Consider the following 21448-nt stretch of genomic DNA (forward strand, 5'->3'; position numbering starts at 1 on the left):
CGACGAACACACAATCTTTGAATATTCTTGAATAATTTGTGGTAGCTATGATGACAACTGAACTTCCTTATTAAAATAGTATTTAAAAAAGATATTAGCATCTCTCTATGCTTCCTATTAAAGAAAAACGTAAATAAAAAGTGTAGTAGTATAAAAAAAAAACCAAGGTGCAAATTTGAAAACAAGGAATGATATTTAAATACGTTGGTCAAATACTTAATTTGGAATTAAGTTACTGTGTGACAAAAATATTGAGGAAGAAGTGAGGGACAAAGTGGAAAAACCAATATATATATATATATATATATATATATATATATATACCTATATAAAAAAATAAATACCTGAAAATAAAAACAAAAACGTACATATACAATCCTATTCGGTTTTTAACAACTTGTTTAAAATCTAATTACTCGACAAATGCTCAAAGATTGTGTGATAACTAGTTATCGTGACAACCAAATTTCGCAATGACAATGGTATTTGAAGAAGATATATTAGCATCACTCTATCCATACAATTTAGGAAAAAAACTGGATTGTACATGGTTTGTGAAAGAAACAAGTATAATATAAATAGGAATTCACACTATTAAAATGCATAATTCATTTAAATACACTGGAACCTATTTATTCGTCAGAGTTCTAAAGTCGAATTTACATTAACTAGAAATTGTTTTCGGTATTTCTTTTTTTTTCCAGTAGCTGTAGGAATCTTTACAATTTACAATGAAATTCTTGGAATTAATATTGAGGTTATGACTGCATTCGACTTTTGATAAACAAATATTACTTTATATTTTCTACACAATTAAGTACATATTCAATAATACTTCAATAAGAGTAACATCTACTTCTTGTCTAATTTACAATATGTGGGTATTGAAAATCTGTTTTTTTTTTCTATAAAATTTTATTAAATATAAATTATTCAAATAATTAATAATAATTCAATGCTATAAAATATAAAAATTATTCTACATATAAGTTATTACATTTCTTTAGGAATTACCAGTAGAGTTGTAATACGCTATTATGATTCTTGATTTATAAATTTAGAAAAAGTCTTTTAAAAATTATATATGTAGGCATCTGTTTTAGAATTAAGATAAAAATAAGAATAGTTTTATACACCAATGAAATAAGTGCGTCATAGTATTTAAACTGATTTCAAGAACTATTAATCCTCAATAGATTTGAAAGGACAAATACGGGTATAAAAGTTACGAAATAATGAATATTAAAAATTAAAATATGGTTTTGGATTTTTCCTAATATTAAAATTTATATTATATTTAAGTAGTAAAGATTAGTATTTTAAGCAGTACTTTACTTTAGTATTTGTTTAGAAATAATAAAGAGAAATTGATTTCTAAGACCTACGACAAAAATAGAGTTTAACTTAGAGGTATTCTAAATGATTGTATGACAAAGATTGTGTTGTCAAGCCAGAAGTAAGTATTATGTTGTGTGTATAATCGTTAAAATATTAAAAATAGTTTTTGGTGTTTTTACCGGATTGATAAAAAGTTAATTGTGGGAAAAGTCGTTTTGTTTTCGTGGTAGCAGCCCAGCTGTGCAAAGCAGATATTTTGAAACAAATTGTTTTTTTATTAAATACAACAAATTTCCTGAGGCGAAGCTGTTAATATCTTTTTTGAGAGGCCACCAGATTTGAAGAATTGTAAGCAGCATTTGATTGCCAATATTTTATTTCGATAAGAGATCATTTCTTTGGGCAAAGATCGACCCAGGGAGTGCCTTGAACTAGGAGAAGCGGGTGTTTAAGAAGAGAAAGCCCTGTTAATTTGCAGATTAAATTTTGATTTAAAATTTTCAAAAGACAGTCATAGGAAGATAGAGGTGTTTTGAAAAGTTAACGGTTTGTGAATAGAAACAGTTTTACCTTATTTGATTCCTAGAATTGAAGAACACGTTAGGAACATATATATGATCTGTATGTTTTAATGTCGTAGAGATTTCATAGCAGACTTTTTAATAGATGTCATAGTTTTGATCTGTTAGAAAATTTTATATAGCATATCAGGTATATGAATTTTGTGTTGATACAGTATACTGATGAATTGTACATTTGATATTTATGTGTATTTTTATTACTCCTTTTGGTCCTCTTACTTGCAATTACAACTGAGCCACGAAAATACAGGCTGAGAAAAAATAACAAATATATATATATATATATATATATATATATATATATATATATATATATATATATATGTATATATATATATATATATATATATATATATATATATATATGTATATATATATATATATGTATATATATATATATATATATATATATATATATATATATTGTTGGGTAATGTCAGGTTCTACCGGTCTAATTAAAACAATTCTGTTTTTTAGTCACTTTATATTTCGCCAATTGATTATTGGCTTTATCAGAAGTGCTCTACAAATGTATTAAATCAAAGAGATAAGCAACATGTTTTAATAAATTTGTAGAGCACTTCTGATCAGCCAATAATCAATTGGCGAAATATAAAGTGACTAAAAAACAGAATTGTTTTAATTAGACCGATAGAACCTGACATTACCCAACAAAATATTTTAAATAATATACGGTCGATACTAAACAAAAAAATGTATATATATATATATATATATATATATATATATATATATATATATATATATATATATATATATATATACCACACAGGGAAACAATTTCTGACTATTTGGTCGTGATTAGCGTCAAAATCGATGGTCAGAACAATTATAAAGGACGAAGAAAAAATTCTCGAAGCTGTGAAATGTGCTCAGTCTTTTAATTTAGCCATCGTTCTTAAATGTCACGCTATTATCGACAAGATGGAAATAATGTTAAAATTATGCTGTAATAATTAGGAAAATGTAAAAAATTGTCCTATTGATTAAAAGCTCACAAACTAAGCTAATTTTTGAGTAATTGAAAAGGGATCGTGAGGAGATCGCTAAAGATGAAGGGTTTAAAGCTACTAACCGTTGGGTCAACCAATTCAAAAGTCGCTGTAATTTGCATAGTTTTGCAGAGAAATTAAAAATTATGAAAAATGAATGTGGCTACACCAACCAAACCATATTCAATGTAGATGAGCTAAATCTGGATTGCCTGTGATGTGAAGTCTAATCGTAAAGCTTGGGTGACAGATTATCTTTTTGAAGACTAGTTTGGTCATCATTTTATACCTGACATCTAACGTTATTGTCAATCTTTACAAATTCCATTTAAAGTGATGCTAATCATCGATAAGGCACCAGGTCATCCTCCTACAACTACAACTAGTTTTGACCCACGTATGATAGTTGAATTTTTACCACCTACTGCAACTAGCTTATTTCAACCGATGGATTAGGGAAGCTTATTACACCAGACGATCACTTGTACACCTGCATGAAGTTATAAGAAAAACAACGAGAACTCTATTAAAGACTTTTGAAGACAGTTCAACGTTTTAGATGCAGTGAAAATCATTGGAAAATCTTTGATTGAAATGTGGAAGTGGAGTGGAATGAAATTTCACAAAAAATGTTAAAAGTCGCCTGGAAAAACTATGTCAGAATATTATAGAATCTCTTTTTTTAGTGTTATAATACATCAGTTTTTGAGGTACTTAAAACTGGCAGGAATAAGCTCACAATTATTATAACAGTCTTTTGCACTGGACATCTACAATCAAAGGACGGCTGTTTCATGAAGACTTCAAACTCTGTGATACATAATCTCAACCACTCAACTGTATTTTACACAACTATAACTATAAGACACTAGATAGCTGACGGAAAGTACTTATTGGAGACTACGAAGTGATCACAAATAGATAATAATTTTATAATAGACAGTATATCGTTAGCTTACGAAATTACATATATGCTGTAGTTCCTTCCTCATATTTCTACCGATAACTTACAGCGCAATTAACGTTTCACAAGTATTTCTTGTGTCTTTTAATAAAACTAATATATAGAAGCATCGATAACGTTCGTATGTTAGGTTTAAGGAACACATTCTTACCTCTTGCCACTTAATTTAGTACATCAACGGTTGATCTATTTTTTAATAACTGCACTGACACCCATAACACTTAACTGTATTAATCCGTATAAGTCTTTCCGTATTGCAAATCTATGGTTACATAAAGACTTGTAGACTGCATAATAAACAGTAATCCAACTACATACGGATATAAAAGGAAGTACCTTCGAAACAATGAAAGATTTAAGTGGGACGAAGATTTAAACCAAATTTGTGTTAATTATTCAATAATAAATAACAAAATTTATGACTTAACGTATATATTATAAGTGTGTATAAATATTATATATATATATATATATATATATATATATATATATATATATATATATATATATATATATATATATATATGATATATTCAAAGGAGGGAAATGATTGGGTAAACAGCTGATAGCCAAAGTATACTCTTTTTACTATATCCAATATATTTCGCCTATTTTCACATGCATCATCAGGGAAAGCTACAATAATGGTCATTAGGTATCTCTTACATAATTATGATGAATTAGTTTTTTTTACTTACTGTTAATTAGTAAGGATGTTTCTCAAGATGTTTGAATTGAAGCAATTATATATAATAATAAATAAAAACTAAAACTATGCCATAATTACACATATTTAACATCCACAATTTAAATTAAAGTGTATAATGTTAAAGGGTTTAAGTAGTTTAGCAATCTACATTAATAATAAATTAAGCGACAGATCTTAGGCAAACCTCTTAACTTTGGTTCTTCTATTCTTGTTCAAGATGGCTATGAAAGCCATCTCTCGAAAGGTTCTCTTAAATAGTTAGTTTTAACACCTAAGATTTTAAAGGAACTATACTCCATAGTGTGATTATTATCATGTGCATGTGTGGATTTTTCTGGGTGTAATCTACAGTCACTTTTGTGGGATGTAATCCGATCTTCTGCGGATCATGAACTTTGTCCTATATAGGTATTCTTTATTACAATCTGTACAAGTGATACTGTAGATTATATATGTTGTTAATTCTTTAAGATGTCTATCCTTTAATTTTGAGAACACTTTATCTATGGTTAAAAAGTCAAGTGAAATTGTTTTCATCATTTAAGACCTTTATATGAATAAACTTATGTACGAACATATGTAAATGTGCATGCCTCTACAGATGAAAAGAAAGTCTAGTCTAAGAAACCGTTTCACAAAGAATTAAAAATGAAAAAGAGCAGAAATTTTTATCAACCATGGCTAACAATAGTTTGAATGAAATATACAATGATATGGCATTATTTTAATAAGTCTAGCAACTTCTCTTAAGAGGTTTAGCACATGCATCCAACGAAAAAGTATTCTTAAAGGAACATTAAGATCGACAGAAAGAGTTACAGTACCTACGATAGGTCAGATGTAATAAACGTGCTTAGACGAAAAGTGGCCAACATAAACTTAAATTACAGCCCGGTGGAGAAGAAAGCACAACGAAGAAAGAAAAGATAAAGTATAGAGAATTTCGTGAGATAGGGAAACTAAATAAACCAACAGAATCCAGAAAATTATATTAAAAACTTAAAGCAGAATTTATATCAAAAACAATGATGTGCAGAGACATCACTTGCAGACAAAGAAGGATACATAGTGACAACAAAGTGAAATACGAAAAAGACGACCCAAATTATTTAAAGAAAAGTTGAAGCAACAGAGATGCACTTTATAATAGAAATTGCATTGGGCCAAACAGACAATGGAAAAATAAATGATGCATTGGAGGCTGAAAAAGAAGCTATTATCAAATATAAAAAATACAAAAAACAAAAAATGGCATATATTAGATAACATTAGCGCAGAACTAATGGAAGCAGATGAAGGTGCGTCACAGTCCTGGTGAAAATCCCAACTGATTGCCTGGAAAAGATACAGCAAAACCAAATAGTTTCAGGACGATCTCGCTGCTGTGCCACTTGTTTAAGTTGTTAAAAAAAATCATAATATAATGCATCGAAAAGACTATCGAACAGAATCTAATACCGCATAAAGCCACATTTAAGCTCGAAAATTCATGAACTACTATTAGCCTTTGCACTCACTAAGTACAAAGAGAATAGCTACGAGCAAAAACAGATTACATGTGTGGCATTGGTTGATTTGTCGCTGGCTTACACTGTAAACCATAATGTGCTCTTATCAAAGATCTACAAAATCCCTAGAAACGTATATATAAACATTATCCACAAGAAAAATAAATTCCTGCAGCTGGCTGTATACCATGTATCACAAAAAGAATTCTTCTTCTTAATGTTTATATAAAAAGTATTCTTCTTATATAAACATTATTGTAAAAAAAGGAAAAAAAGTAATGTCCAGGACCAACCTCCTTGGAAAACTCACTAAGGAGTCGATGGGGCGCAAACCCTACAGTTGCCCAAAACAACTAAAGCCAAAATAAAATACGCCAAACAATTACAGGATGCATGAAACCTACACATCTTCCATACCTCTATAGAGCCGCATGCTTCATCCCTCCACAAATACGTCGAAAAGCCGCAGAACACATCGAAAGATTTCAACAAAAGTTCGACGACAGACGCCTACTATATGGAGCACTACTACACGAACATTTTAGACTAAGATCGAGGAAAGGCTTCCTAATGACAATCTCACTAGAGCCACTTGAAGATTACCTACGATGCTAAGACAATCCTGGCGGCACATGCCTCGACTGGAAAACATGAAAATCATTAAACAAAATAAGAAGAGATGTTGTTCCTATCAAGACAAATAAAATCAGGTGGAGTAGATTATAAAAGGGATAAACATATATGTTGGCAGAACTTGTGCGCCACGCTGGAAGAAAATATATGGGCATACAAAGATGACCATAAAAAGTCCAAGGTTCGAGACCTCATATAAAGTTGGAGTAGCATCAACGCAGAGGACTCATTATGCGAATGCTGTGAAGTTCTAAACATATAAGTAAAGGCAGACTATGCCTTGGTAGATGCACTCTCGACAAATTGTGGCATGCCAGCAGCAATACCATTGATGTCGCCCGTTACTGGGTGGAAAAACTCTAATCATTTGAAACCGACACGAAAAAGTAATTGCAAACTAAGATGCAGGTTGCTTTCTATATTCTTATGCTATATATGATACAATAGTGAATATATGAAGTAATAAACAACTGAGAATAAAATATTAGGGCGATTATACCATACTAAATGCAGTGGACAACTAAGAAATGAGCAACGACTTCTCACAACGAATGTAGTGAATATGGTGAGAAGCACTCGAGATAAATCATCATAAGACAATCGGAGCGAGCATGATTTCTGAACAAAGTAGACATAACAGGTAGTAGGCAAGTATATGAAGATCAAAAAGGCGAAACATAGGCCGAAACCTGTCAAATTGTGAACTAAGAACAGACTTTGGGAAATAATTAATACCCTCTCGGTCGTTAAAGGTGTCTGCACTGAAAATGGGATGCCCAAAAAATTAAATAAGTATATAATCGTCTCCAAGTCTGGTCATCAGGCAATTACACTAATAATTGACGACATGGAGTTAGAAGGTGTAGACACCTTCATACACCTAAGTTTGTTACTGACTAAGGACAACAACGTCAACGAAGAAAGCAAAAGAGAAATAGTCCTTGACAATGGGCTTATGGTCTGGGAAGACAAATGGCCTCAAAACTTCCAACAAAATTAAACTATAGTGTATAAAATCCTAATACCCAGTTTTAACATACGGTGCTGAAACGTGGTCTATCACACAGAATGATCAAGAGCTGCTTAAGAGTTTTGAACAAAGGATTCTAAGAAGAATACACAGAGGATTAAAAGAGTTGTGTTTGCAACGTAGAAGCTAAAACTTTGAGTTATATATAAACATCGGGGAACCTGATGCGGTGAAATTTATTAAGGTAGCACGTATCAGATGGATTGGGTATGTAATCAGAAGGGACAAAGATACGACGGTTAGAAAAGTCGTTGACCGAAGAGGATCAGTGGAACGACGTACTGGAGGTAAACCGAGACTTAATTACCTGTACAACTTGAAAGACGACTTAAACTCCATTGACTTAAAGGATGGAGAAGAGTTGCTAGAGCTAGGACGGAATAGGGGAATGATCTAAAGAAGGCGATAAATACCATGATGATCATAACTAGAAGGAAGAATAATAATGCAGTATTACATATTATATATTTAATGTACACATACACACACATGTATATATATATATATATATATATATATATAGTGAAAAAGCGATAAACGCTTGTCATCAACGCTGATCAAATAGGATACAAAACTCAAATATTTGGGTGTGCAGCGGAAGATAGGACAAAGAAGTACTCTTTTTAGTTAACCAAGCTTTCGCAAATCTTTATTTGCATCATCAGGGTGCTACAATAAACAAAATTAGTACAAAATACAGAAAAGAATTATTTTGCATCTTACACTAATTGAGGTTAGTTGTCGTGATGTTTATTAAATGAAATGTGCAACTCATTTGATCCCTACAAATGATGGCGAAAACTATCCAAAATTGTTTTTAAAAAAACGTTCTTTAACAAATACATATTTAAACACTTTAAAACACATATACAAGAACACTCAAATAAAATTATGTTAAAATAATTACAGAACATGTCATAATATAAAATTTAGGTCATAAACATTCTTATCAGAAACAAAAGAATTGGTTGTGAATTCGTTACTGCCAACTTAAAACGATAGAACGTTAGATCTTAATGATAACAAAGTAAAGGTAATAGTATACCTGATAGACGCTGAACTTCTTGAAACAGAAAAGGTAAAAAGATTTATATTAGAAGTAGGACAGGTACTGTATATCTCATATATAATGAAACTTATATTGTTGATGATGAATTGTCTGTGTTAGTAGATTCGTGTTTATCCAAAGTTAACAATAATGAATATAGGTTGCTTAAATTATTGGTATCTGTCTTTTTGTTAATAGTTTCTTTTTCTTGAAAAATGAAAGCCATCTCGAGAAACAATCTTTTTAAATAATTGCTCTCCGTGGATAGGATTTTTACATTTGGAAAATCGAAAGAGTGCCCTGTTGTGTTAGCATGTGTGGCTAGAGAACATCTATCAGGGTGTAACCTAATGTCACTCTTGTGAAGAGTCAAGCGGCTAGAAACTTTTTGGGAGGTGTGACCTATATAAGAACCTTCACAGCCCAAACAATTAAGTTTGTAGACAACATCACTTTTATCTAAGTTTGGTACTTTATCTTTCAATGACTTGTACAAAGATCCCACAACTAGAGTGCTTTTATAAGCAATTTTTACATTTGGTAGGTATTGAGCAAAAATTCTGGTCAATTTGGGAGAGACGTCCTTAATAAATGGAAGTGATACAAAAGATATATTAGGAATATTGTTAGTCGGTGAGTGGGAATCAGAGCTAACTTTCATAGCACCTGTATTTTGGGGAGGGTTTACTTGTGTGTTGAGTATAACAGAGGATGTGTTAAAGATGATTTTCCTGAGTAAGGATTCGGGGTAAGAATTATCTAGGAACAACTGTAAAAGGATGTTGAGATTCTTTTTTCTAAAAACAGGGTCAGCTAGTTTACAAACTCGTGTGGTCATTTGTTTGACTAGATTAATTTTCATGCTTGACTTGTGGTAAGAGTGGTAGTTGAGATATCTTCCAGAGTTACACTTTTTTCTATACCAATCAATTGTAATGATGTTATCCGGTTCTCTAATAAACATTGTGTCGAGAAAAGGAACAGATTGGTTTTGATCCTCTTTTTCAAGAGTAAATTGAATGTGGGGGTCGTAGCTATTGAAAATGTCTAAGAGCTCAAATTCTAAACCTTGTGGGCACGACATAATAATGTCATCCACATACTTTTTAATAAAATAAATTTTAATAAAAATAAATTTTATTAACAAATTAGGGTATAAACTTTTAACTATTGAAATAAACATTAATCATAAACTAATAAAATCATTAGAAAATAAACTAAATACCCTTAAGTTAAATATAATTAGTAGTACTAGTGAACATATTTGTAATAATTTTATTCAGAAACAAATGAAACACTATAATTTTTCTTTTCATAAGATAAAAAATAGTAATATTAATAAATTCAACAATTTAAAATCTACTATGTTGAACAACCAACTTATTACTAAGGATGCTTGGATAAAAAATATCTCCCGAGTTGAAATTCCATCAAACGTTATTAAGTTTCTCTCGTTAGGTCCTAAGTTTAGCATTGAACCACGGTTAGGTATTGATTCTCCTATTAAACCGCTTTTATCAGATATTGATTTTATATCATCATTTATTCCTGATCCTGATTGTAGAAATATTGCAATTGCTAGATCGATTAACATAATCACTAATAACTCGTTTAAACGTAGGAGTTCCCCTTCTCTCCTACAAAATCTCTTTGAAGAAACTAAACGCTTCCTCAAATCTCACCCTGAGTTAGTAGTGACTCAATCTGACAAAGGTAATGTTACCGTAATAATGTTGAAAGATGATTACTTTAAACTTTCTCAAGAGATTCTTGATCAGGGTTCATCCTACATAACCCTCCCTAGTGACCCAACTAGCAATATTCAAAATAAATCTAATGCCATAATAAAACGCCTTTGGCAACATAAACAAATTGATTTGAACACAAAAAAGAGACTCTCATCCTATAAAAGTGTTGTTGCTAAATTCTACACCCTCCCAAAAATCCATAAACCTAGCTTAACTATGAGACCTATAGTTTCCTCCATAGGCTCACCAACTGAACATATTGCAGGCTTTCTCACTAATATTTTGACCAAAGCTTATGATTCAAGTAATGACTACTACATCAGAGATTCTTTCCAAGTTGTTGAGTTATTTAACAGAACTGTATTACCACATAATTATGTTCTCGTTAGTCTAGATGTGGTCTCCCTCTTCAGTAATGTTTATCTAAATGCCGTTCTCCGATCTATTCATAAACACTGGAATAAAATTTCACAAGTATGTAGCATCGATTACGATATGTTTATTGAGATGATAGAGTTCTTGTTTAATTCCACTTGCTTCTCTTTCAATAACAAATATTATAAACAAACCTTTGGCACTCCTATGGGAGCCAGTATCTCTCCAATTCTAGCTACATATATAATGGATGATCTGTTGGATATTATTCTTCAGGTTGTTCCTTTCAATGTTCCTTTTATTAAAAAGTATGTGGATGACATTATTATGTCGTGCCCACAAGGTTTAGAATTTGAGCTCTTAGACATTTTCAATAGCTACGACCCCCACATTCAATTTACTCTTGAAAAAGAGGATCAAAACCAATCTGTTCCTTTTCTCGACACAATGTTTATTAGAGAACCGGATAACATCATTACAATTGATTGGTATAGAAAAAAGTGTAACTCTGGAAGATATCTCAACTACCACTCTTACCACAAGTCAAGCATGAAAATTAATCTAGTCAAACAAATGACCACACGAGTTTGTAAACTAGCTGACCCTGTTTTTAGAAAAAAGAATCTCAACATCCTTTTACAGTTGTTCCTAGATAATTCTTACCCCGAATCCTTACTCAGGAAAATCATCTTTAACACATCCTCTGTTATACTCAACACACAAGTAAACCCTCCCCAAAATACAGGTGCTATGAAAGTTAGCTCTGATTCCCACTCACCGACTAACAATATTCCTAATATATCTTTTGTATCACTTCCATTTATTAAGGACGTCTCTCCCAAATTGACCAGAATTTTTGCTCAATACCTACCAAATGTAAAAATTGCTTATAAAAGCACTCTAGTTGTGGGATCTTTGTACAAGTCATTGAAAGATAAAGTACCAAACTTAGATAAAAGTGATGTTGTCTACAAACTTAATTGTTTGGGCTGTGAAGGTTCTTATATAGGTCACACCTCCCAAAAAGTTTCTAGCCGCTTGACTCTTCACAAGAGTGACATTAGGTTACACCCTGATAGATGTTCTCTAGCCACACATGCTAACACAACAGGGCACTCTTTCGATTTTCCAAATGTAAAAATCCTATCCACGGAGAGCAATTATTTAAAAAGATTGTTTCTCGAGATGGCTTTCATTTTTCAAGAAAAAGAAACTATTAACAAAAAGACAGATACCAATAATTTAAGCAACCTATATTCATTATTGTTAACTTTGGATAAACACGAATCTACTAACACAGACAATTCATCATCAACAATATAAGTTTCATTATATATGAGATATACAGTACCTGTCCTACTTCTAATATAAATCTTTTTACCTTTTCTGTTTCAAGAAGTTCAGCGTCTATCAGGTATACTATTACCTTTACTTTGTTATCATTAAGATCTAACGTTCTATCGTTTTAAGTTGGCAGTAACGAATTCACAACCAATTCTTTTGTTTCTGATAAGAATGTTTATGACCTAAATTTTATATTATGACATGTTCTGTAATTATTTTAACATAATTTTATTTGAGTGTTCTTGTATATGTGTTTTAAAGTGTTTAAATATGTATTTGTTAAAGAACGTTTTTTTAAAAACAATTTTGGATAGTTTTCGCCATCATTTGTAGGGATCAAATGAGTTGCACATTTCATTTAATAAACATCACGACAACTAACCTCAATTAGTGTAAGATGCAAAATAATTCTTTTCTGTATTTTGTACTAATTTTGTTTATTGTAGCACCCTGATGATGCAAATAAAGATTTGCGAAAGCTTGGTTAACTAAAAAGAGTACTTCTTTGTCCTATCTTCCGCTGCACACCCAAATATGTTTTGTATATATATATATATATATATATATATATATATATATATATATATATATATATATATATAATGTATATAATATATATATATAATATATATATATATATAATATATATATATAATATATATACATACAATATTTATATATATATATATATATATATATAAACTTAGAGCTAAGATTAATATTATTATAAAAATTAATATTAAACTCACCAGTCTTCCGGGTTGAACCGCGTCGATATCCATTTTGCCGAGCTTTCGACATCCTCTCTGATGTCTTCTTCAGGGCTTCCGAGGTCTCAGTCTCCCGAGCCCCCAGACACTACTACACTCACTAGTCACTTCTAGTTCACTCACTAGTTCACTACTACAGTAGTGAACTAGTGAGTGAACTAGAAGTGACTAGTGAGTGTAGTAGTGTCTGGGGGCTCGGGAGACTGAGACCTCGGAAGCCCTGAAGAAGACATCAGAGAGGATGTCGAAAGCTCGGCAAAATGGATATCGACGCGGTTCAACCCGGAAGACTGGTGAGTTTAATATTAATTTTTATAATAATATTAATCTTAGCTCTAAGTTTAATTGTACTAACCGCGGAAATCTTTCCGAACATTTTATATATATATATATATATATATATATATGTATTTATATATATATATATGTATATATATATATTATATTATATTATTTATATATATATATATATATATATATATATATATATATATATATATATATGTGTGTGTGTGTGTGTGTCTGTGTACAATATTGAAATAATAATATTAATATGACCAATAAAATCAGAAATATTTCGATACCAATAACATTTATTTCTTAATCACGCTTTGGCAATTTCATGCACGAACTAAATAGATTTCAACGGTTGTATAGACAAGAAACTCGATAAAGAAAACAATCCACTTTATGGTTCCTTATATTAAAACTTTCCAAGAAGAAATGTTTATTCTACGTTATCACATAAAGGAAATGCATTTAAGGAAAGATGTTTCAAACGTTTAAACCTGTTTAAAATCAGGAAATTTAAATATAAAATGTAAGAATAATATAAAAGTGTGAACATTTTTGACAATTAATTTAAAATCTTAAGACAAACATTTTATTATTAAAGAAGCGATATTACAGTGATACGGAACCAATATTGGTATTAAAAATACTCGAATAGTAAGGGAAGAGACAAATACCAAACAAAAAAGCATTGTAAGTGTTGAGAATATTTATTTTCCAGTCAGGAAGCTGTTTTTAAAATTCATTTTCAGTTTCCGTCAAAAGGTGATCAGAAAAAAAACGAATGTTCTGGCTTCAAGTTTCAGATAAAAATGTAATCTCATTGTAGAAAAAAGGCAATAAAGCAAGCAAGAAAGTAGAATATCTTTTGAAATGAAAACGGTCATGTAATGTCGAATTCCACAGAAACTATCCACTTTTTTCATTGCAGAAACAATGATTTTGAAATTTGTGGGAACACTCTTGGGGCCAAATTTTTTTTGTTCTTTAGTACTTAAAACTGAAGAAAAAATAGTGCAGCCACCCGGAACAAGAGTAATCATGTCTTTTTCGCGAAAAATCAAAAATTGAATTAGCGAAATAATAATAAATGTACATTGTACAAATATATAAGACTAAAAATGAAGTCCTTTGTTATGCTTTTAAAATAATGCTTTTGTTTTTCTCTTTTTCTACTCTAACGGGTAGTAGGAAAATACCAGGCTGGTTTCAGAAGAGGTAAATCGACAATTCATCAGATTGCAGTCCTGAAACAAATTTTGGAAAAATCACTGGAATATGGCATTGATACTCATCACATATTTATAGACTACAAAGCAGCCTACTAGTCTGTAAATAGATGAGAAATGCAATGAAAGAGCTAGGAATACCAACTCAGTTGGTAAATTTACCAAAACTAACTCTTGAAAAGGTTGAATGTAGAGTACGAATTCGAGGGGAAACTGTTTAAACTTTAAAAAAAAAATAACGGGATGCACCAGGGAGACCCTCTCTCCTGTATACTGTTCAATCTGGCTCTGGAAAAAGTAATACGTATGTTACAAATCATAACCACTTGTTCAATATATAATAAATCAGTACAAATTCTGGCCTACGCTGATAATATCAATATTGTTGGAAGAACGGAAAACGCTGTACGAGAGGCGTATGTAGCATTAAAAAAATCAGCTACAAAAATGTATGAAAATAAGCACGCAACCACAAATCCTACCACCGCTTGTTATAGAAAACGACGCCATTGAAGCAGTTAACGAATTTCTATACCTGGGAGCGCTGGGAATACTAAAAATAATACTACTGCGGAGATAAACCGCATTTGCACAGCCCACAGATGCTATTTTGGGCTCAATCTCTGCCTTAAATCCACAATTATATCGAGAAATACAAAAATAAAACTCTACAAAACAATAATAATGCCAGTCCTAACATGTGGTTCAGAGACCTGGACTCTAACAAAAAATAATGAAAACATGTTAGGATGTTTCGAAAGAAAAGTACTAAGACGAATCTATGGAGCAGTGAATGACAATGCAGTGTGGAGAAGACGATACAATTTCGAACTTTATAGAATATATCAGGAACCTGATATCGTAAAACATATTAAGATAGGACACGTCTGAGGTGGATAGGGCATGTAATCTGGATGGAAAAAAATGACCCAACTAGAAAAACGCTGCTTGATAAACCCATTGGTCAGAGAAGAAGAGGAAGACCCAGAACAAGGTTCCTTGATAACATCAATAAATACATGAGAAATATGGGAATACGTGCTTGGTGGAGAAAGACGATGGATAGGGACGACTGGAGAGAAATTCTAGTGGAGGCTAGGACTCACGCAGGTGATAATGATGATGATCTGAATAAATCTTTTACTGCACCAGTTTCGTTAAACTTTTTACTAATTTATTATCAGTAAACCTTGTTATGATATTATTATTGAAGATTATTTAAACTAAACGAGTTTATTTTAGTGGTTGACACACGCGGCTGTGGGGAAATTTCCCCTCTAGAAGGTCAAAAATTTAAGAAAACCTATTATGTATGTCTTTTATGTAGTTTAAGTTTATCGTTTTTATGTCTTTTGGTTGGTGTTAGTTCCCCTAAGTTGGAAGTTCCCCTCCCAAGGTAAGTGTCTCATTTATTTAACTGGTTTATTCATCTAAATGTATTACTTTAACTTCGGCGAAGATAATGTAAATGTAGCAATAACTTAAAAATTATTGCATTAAGGTATAGGAAACATTACATAAAACATATTCAGTATTTCTTAAGGGCTTCAAAAAGGCAAAAAACATATAGAGCGATCTATTTGAAATACGAAAGTTTATTAGATTTTCAAATAGACGAAATATCTGACAACAATGTAAATACCACCATAATATCGGCCACATCACAAAACCCTTTCGCACGAAAATCTACAAAAATGGAACAAGTTGTTTCCGAGATAATTAAGGCGTTCCATAATTAAAACTCACCCTGTAAATTGAGAATGAAATAAAAGTATTGTTTCTTCTTCTTCTAGTACCGTCTCCACTAATGAAGGATGGCTATAACCATTACAAATTCGTCTCCATCTTCTGCTTTTCTTAAGAGCGTATGTGTGTTTAACCCGGTCCAGTCGCTAATGTTTTTCAGCCAGTATATTTGTCGTCTACCAGGACCCCTTTTTTCATTTTACCCTTCATAATCAGCTGCAACAATTCGTACTTATCACTTCTAAGTATGTGCCCTAAATATGCTGTCTTTCGCCTTTTAATGGTGGTCAAAAGTTCTCTGTCTCTTCTCATTCTGTGCAACACCATTTCATTCGTTATATGATGGGTCCATGGTATCTTCAAAATTCTCCTAAAAAGCCACATCTCAAAAGCTTCCAGTTTTCTCATTAAGTCAACATTAACAGTCCAGGCTTCGTCACCCTAAAGAAGAATAGAGTGGATATAACATTTTACCATCCGATATCGGATTTGCAGATTGAGTCTTTGGTTACTCAGAAATTTCCTCATTTTCAAAAAGGCTGCTCTTGATTCAGACTCTCAAGTATTTCATTTTGTCCACTTGCTCAATATCTTCATTTTTTATCTGAATTCTTGTAATGACTTTGCCCCTTTTACTGATAACCATGGTTTTTGTTTTCTTTTATGTTTATTGTTAAACCAAACTGTTCCCCAGTATCACAAATTGTGTTTAGTAACGTCTGCGGGTCTATCTCACTTTCAGCGATAATGACTGTATCGTCAGCATAACGGATGTTATTTATATTTTCACCATTTATATTGATCCCTTCTATACACACCACTACAGTTTTTAAGTGCTTGCGTAAATAACTCTTCGGAATATATATTAAATAGTAATGGTGAAAGTACACAGCCCTGTCTCACTCCTCTACTTATCTGTTGCGCATCCGTGCTATTTCCATCTAATGTTACCACAGCCTGTTGGTTCCAATAGAGATTTCTCACTATTTTAATGTCATTTTTGTCGAGTCCTTTTCTCTTTAGACATTCCATGAGAATGTTATATTTAACTTTGTCGAAAGCTTTCTTATAGTCTATAAACGCAACGAAAAGATCTTTTTGTTGGTCTCGACATTTTTGGGAAAGAGTTGTGAAACTATACAGAGCAAAAAAGTATAAAAAGCATTGTTTAAAAAGTATAAAAAGGACCTTAGTCCAGTCGTCAGAGATTTGATCTCTAAAAATCATACGAACAAGCCGAATTTTGCTCAGAATGTAACTTTTGGGACCCCTAAAACATGCAAAAAAGTTTACCACTAATATCCTCGGCTTCCCCCTAAGACATCCCTTGCAGGGGGAAAATCGATTTACCAATAATCTGTACACCGTAGAAAAAAATGTTTCAAATAAAAAATGTAGATAGCTGAGACAATTTTGAATAAAAATGTTAATTGGCACTTTTTGTGTAAAATGAACCCTTCTCTTAGAAACGACAATTTAAACGACCGGCGATGTTGAATGTTAATTACAGGAGCGAAATCAATTTTAAATAAAATATGGATCAACTCAATGGTAAAAACTCGATATCTTTTGATCAGAGTGCCTTTCGACAGTTGTGCGATTTTTGACATTTTTTTACGATTCTCGTGAGATCAACAAAATTTATCAATTCTATTGACCGGTCGTAGAGAAATTTCAATTTTTAGAGCCTAAACTTTAAAACCTATAACATAAAATTTAGATTTTGAGTTTTGGCAACAAATATGAGGGAATTTGAAATATGTCTAAAGAAAGCAGATTTTAAACTTTTACATTAAAAACGATCGCACGTCACGGCATTTGCCTCCACGAAGATTTAAGGTCGATTCTCACTATACGTTCCGTTTACTTTCCATACCCGTTCCGTATACCTCCCATTATTTTAACTACAATTTTCAGTAGACGTCGTGTTTACTTACAATAAGTCTGGTTTTTCTCAATGAACTTTAAATTAGAGTGGAAACAACTTCCACGTTCAGTTGTGTAGACCAAAATTACTTTTTCTGAGTCATCCAGTATCACAGTTGCTAAGATTTTGCATTATACACATAAACAAACAAATAATTTAAAATTTACTTACCTGTGGCATCGAGTTCCTTGACAATAGCTGACCAAATATTGTCTTTAAATAAATTATCGCTATATTTTTTATTTGCAAAATTATATAAGGCATTATTTTGCCTGGCAAGTTCTATGAATTTTTCGTCATTCATATTTATCTTAACAACTTAGACTGAACCGCGATGTAATAATATTCGCACTATCCATTCCATACCCGACACGTCGCAGCTTGTCGCAGAAAAAATACGTGGCCGGTAATCTTGAACGCGAGGCTTCGGGAATGGTAGGTAAACGAAACGGAAAGTGGGCATATACTATATGATTTGTGTTTAATAATATTTTATGTAAATCGAAAGCCACGGATATGGAAAGTAAACGGAACGTATAGTGAGAATCGACCTTTAATTGTTATTAATTGTTTGTAATATAAAAGTTTAAATTCAGCGGTTTTTAGGCATATTTGAAATGCCTGATATTTGTTGCCTAAACTCAAAATCGAAAGTTCATGTCATAGGTTTCGAAGATTATGCTCTAACAATGGAAATTCCATAGTGACCGGTCAATTAAAGTGATAAATTTTATTATTATTATAAAATCGTAAAAAATGGCAAAAATCTTCACTCTTCACCTTTAAAACGCATTTTGATTCTTGTGGATAGGGCACTCTGATCAAAAGATATCGAATTTTTACCGTCGAGTTGATACAAATATAATTTAAATTGATTTTTAACGCGTTACTGATATTCAAAACCGCCGATCGCTTCAAGCGTTGTTTCTGAGAAAAAATTCGTTCTACACAACAAGTTCTAATAACTATTTTTATTCAAAATTATGTCAGATATACTCTTATTTAAAATATTTTTTCTACAGTGTACCGCTTCTTGGTAAATCGATTTTCTCCGTTTCCCTTAAACCCCCCCCCCCCCGCGACAGGGGTTTTAGTGGACAGCCCGGGAGTAAGAGTGGTAAAATTTTTTGTATCTTTTTTAAGGTCACAAAATTGTCATTCTCAGTAAAGTTCGGCTTGTTCATATGATTTTCAGTGGCATTTTCATCTCTGAATACTGTAGTACCATTATTTTGTTTTTTAAAAAGATTTTTAGGTGTTTTTGAACATATTATGCGACATTTTTACACTCCAAAATCTCTATCAAATATTTCGCTCATTCAATTTTTGAATTTTTGCATGATTAGCCTGATAGATTAGAAAAAACAAAAAAAAATGGTCCCACTAGTGTACACTCAAATTCCAAATCAATGTTTTTAGTATCAAAAAAGTGAACATTTTCTGTGAAATTCGACATAATGTGAAGTGAAAAAGTATTTGACATGCTATCCATAAAAATATTGGATTGACTAATTAATAAAAAAAAAACTCTAAAATGGAACAAAAGTGAAATACATAAGTAGAAATACGTAATCATAATATTGAATTAATAAATAAGAAAAAATGTCGATAAATGCCAGAATTATTCGTAAAAATTTTTGTATCTTTTTTAAGGTCACAAAATTGTCATTCTCAGTAAAGTTCGGCTTGTTCATATGATTTTCAGTGGCATTTTCATCTCTGAATACTGTAGTACCATTATTTTGTTTTTTAAAAAGATTTTTAGGTGTTTTTGAACATATTATGCGACATTTTTACACTCCAAAATCTCTATCAAATATTTCGCTCATTCAATTTTTGAATTTTTGCATGATTAGCCTGATAGATTAGAAAAAACAAAAAAAAATGGTCCCACTAGTGTACACTCAAATTCCAAATCAATGTTTTTAGTATCAAAAAAGTGAACATTTTCTGTGAAATTCGACATAATGTGAAGTGAAAAAGTATTTGACATGCTATCCATAAAAATATTGGATTGACTAATTAATAAAAAAAAAACTCTAAAATGGAACAAAAGTGAAATACATAAGTAGAAATACGTAATCATAATATTGAATTAATAAATAAGAAAAAATGTCGATAAATGCCAGAATTATTCGTAAAAAATCAAAAGATAAGTCATTATATAGAAGAGTGGGTACGGGAATTTATTAGAATACCAGAATTTGATAAATAAAGAACGTGGTAAATGAGAGATATGGCACCAAAAAAGGACTACCAAAGAACAAAATAACAAAAACGCAAAAATAGATATAAAAGGAGTAATATGTGTTTAAAAAAGTAGAGGAAGAAAATCAGAAAAGACCAAAGATATAGTTATTATAAGACATGTGCTATTAAAATTCGAACAGTATTGCTACTTAATTTTTTTTAATGAAAATTATACGATCGATTTAATAACTTAATACAGGTAAAATGCCTCAAAATTATAAGGAAAAATACTAAAAAAAATGAGACTGTATTAAAGGAAATAACTGCTGAAAGATTTTGAAAATCAAGTTAAAAATACGTCCAAGCCGATGCTCAAAACATGAGGCTGATCGTATAAAATAAAAAAAACAAAGCATCACAATTTTAAAGTTGCTACTTATTAGTAAAAGATCTTAGTAAATCAAGATGATTTAAGAAGTAAGCGATTATACTTCGACTTTTTTTGCATTTATATTCTAATTTTGAAATATTAATCATTTAAATACTAGGAGAATTTTAAAAAATAAATATTTGACTTAAAACTTACCTAATATATTATCTAGAACACAACTTTTCCAGAGAAACACATGACACTTTCGCATAGACACCAACTTTCGTGTAGATCGCGTAGAAATTCTTAACAGAAGCACCACTAATATTATAAATATGTAACAGTAAGTTCTTCGTTAAAAAATTAAAAATGTCAAATCAAAATCTGTTAGTAAAGATTGCCGTAGATTTCGAATTTCACAATGCGTTTTCAGACCTCGCTCCGTAGCTCGAAAAATCAGTGTCAACAGACCTGAATGCAAATTATTCCAATTTCAGAAAAGCGCTCACTCTTGTGCTTTCTGGTAGCTACATCACCACACTGTACTGTAGAGTATGAACAATAATAAATTTACCAAAGACAACAAACAACCAGCCACAGTTAATTCTGTTCTCTTCGCCAATGAGCGGCACTA

At 31.4% G+C, this 21448-nt stretch overlaps 1 protein-coding gene across 3 annotated transcripts in view; it reads right to left on the minus strand.

Moving 5' to 3' along the window:
- Positions 1-21448, minus strand: part of LOC140443589 (uncharacterized) — a 224418-nt gene extending 202970 nt beyond the window's left edge. The window contains exon 1 of one of the 3 annotated variants that reach the window (XM_072534937.1): positions 21031-21431. The gene's annotated coding sequence lies outside the window, so the exon portion shown is untranslated. Of the gene's footprint in view, positions 1-21030 lie in introns of all 3 variants that reach the window. The other 2 variants (XM_072534936.1, XM_072534935.1) reach the window with 2 other exon arrangements.

The sequence above is a fragment of the Diabrotica undecimpunctata genome, chromosome 6, assembly GCF_040954645.1.
Source record: "Diabrotica undecimpunctata isolate CICGRU chromosome 6, icDiaUnde3, whole genome shotgun sequence".
NCBI lineage: Eukaryota > Metazoa > Arthropoda > Insecta > Coleoptera > Chrysomelidae > Diabrotica > Diabrotica undecimpunctata.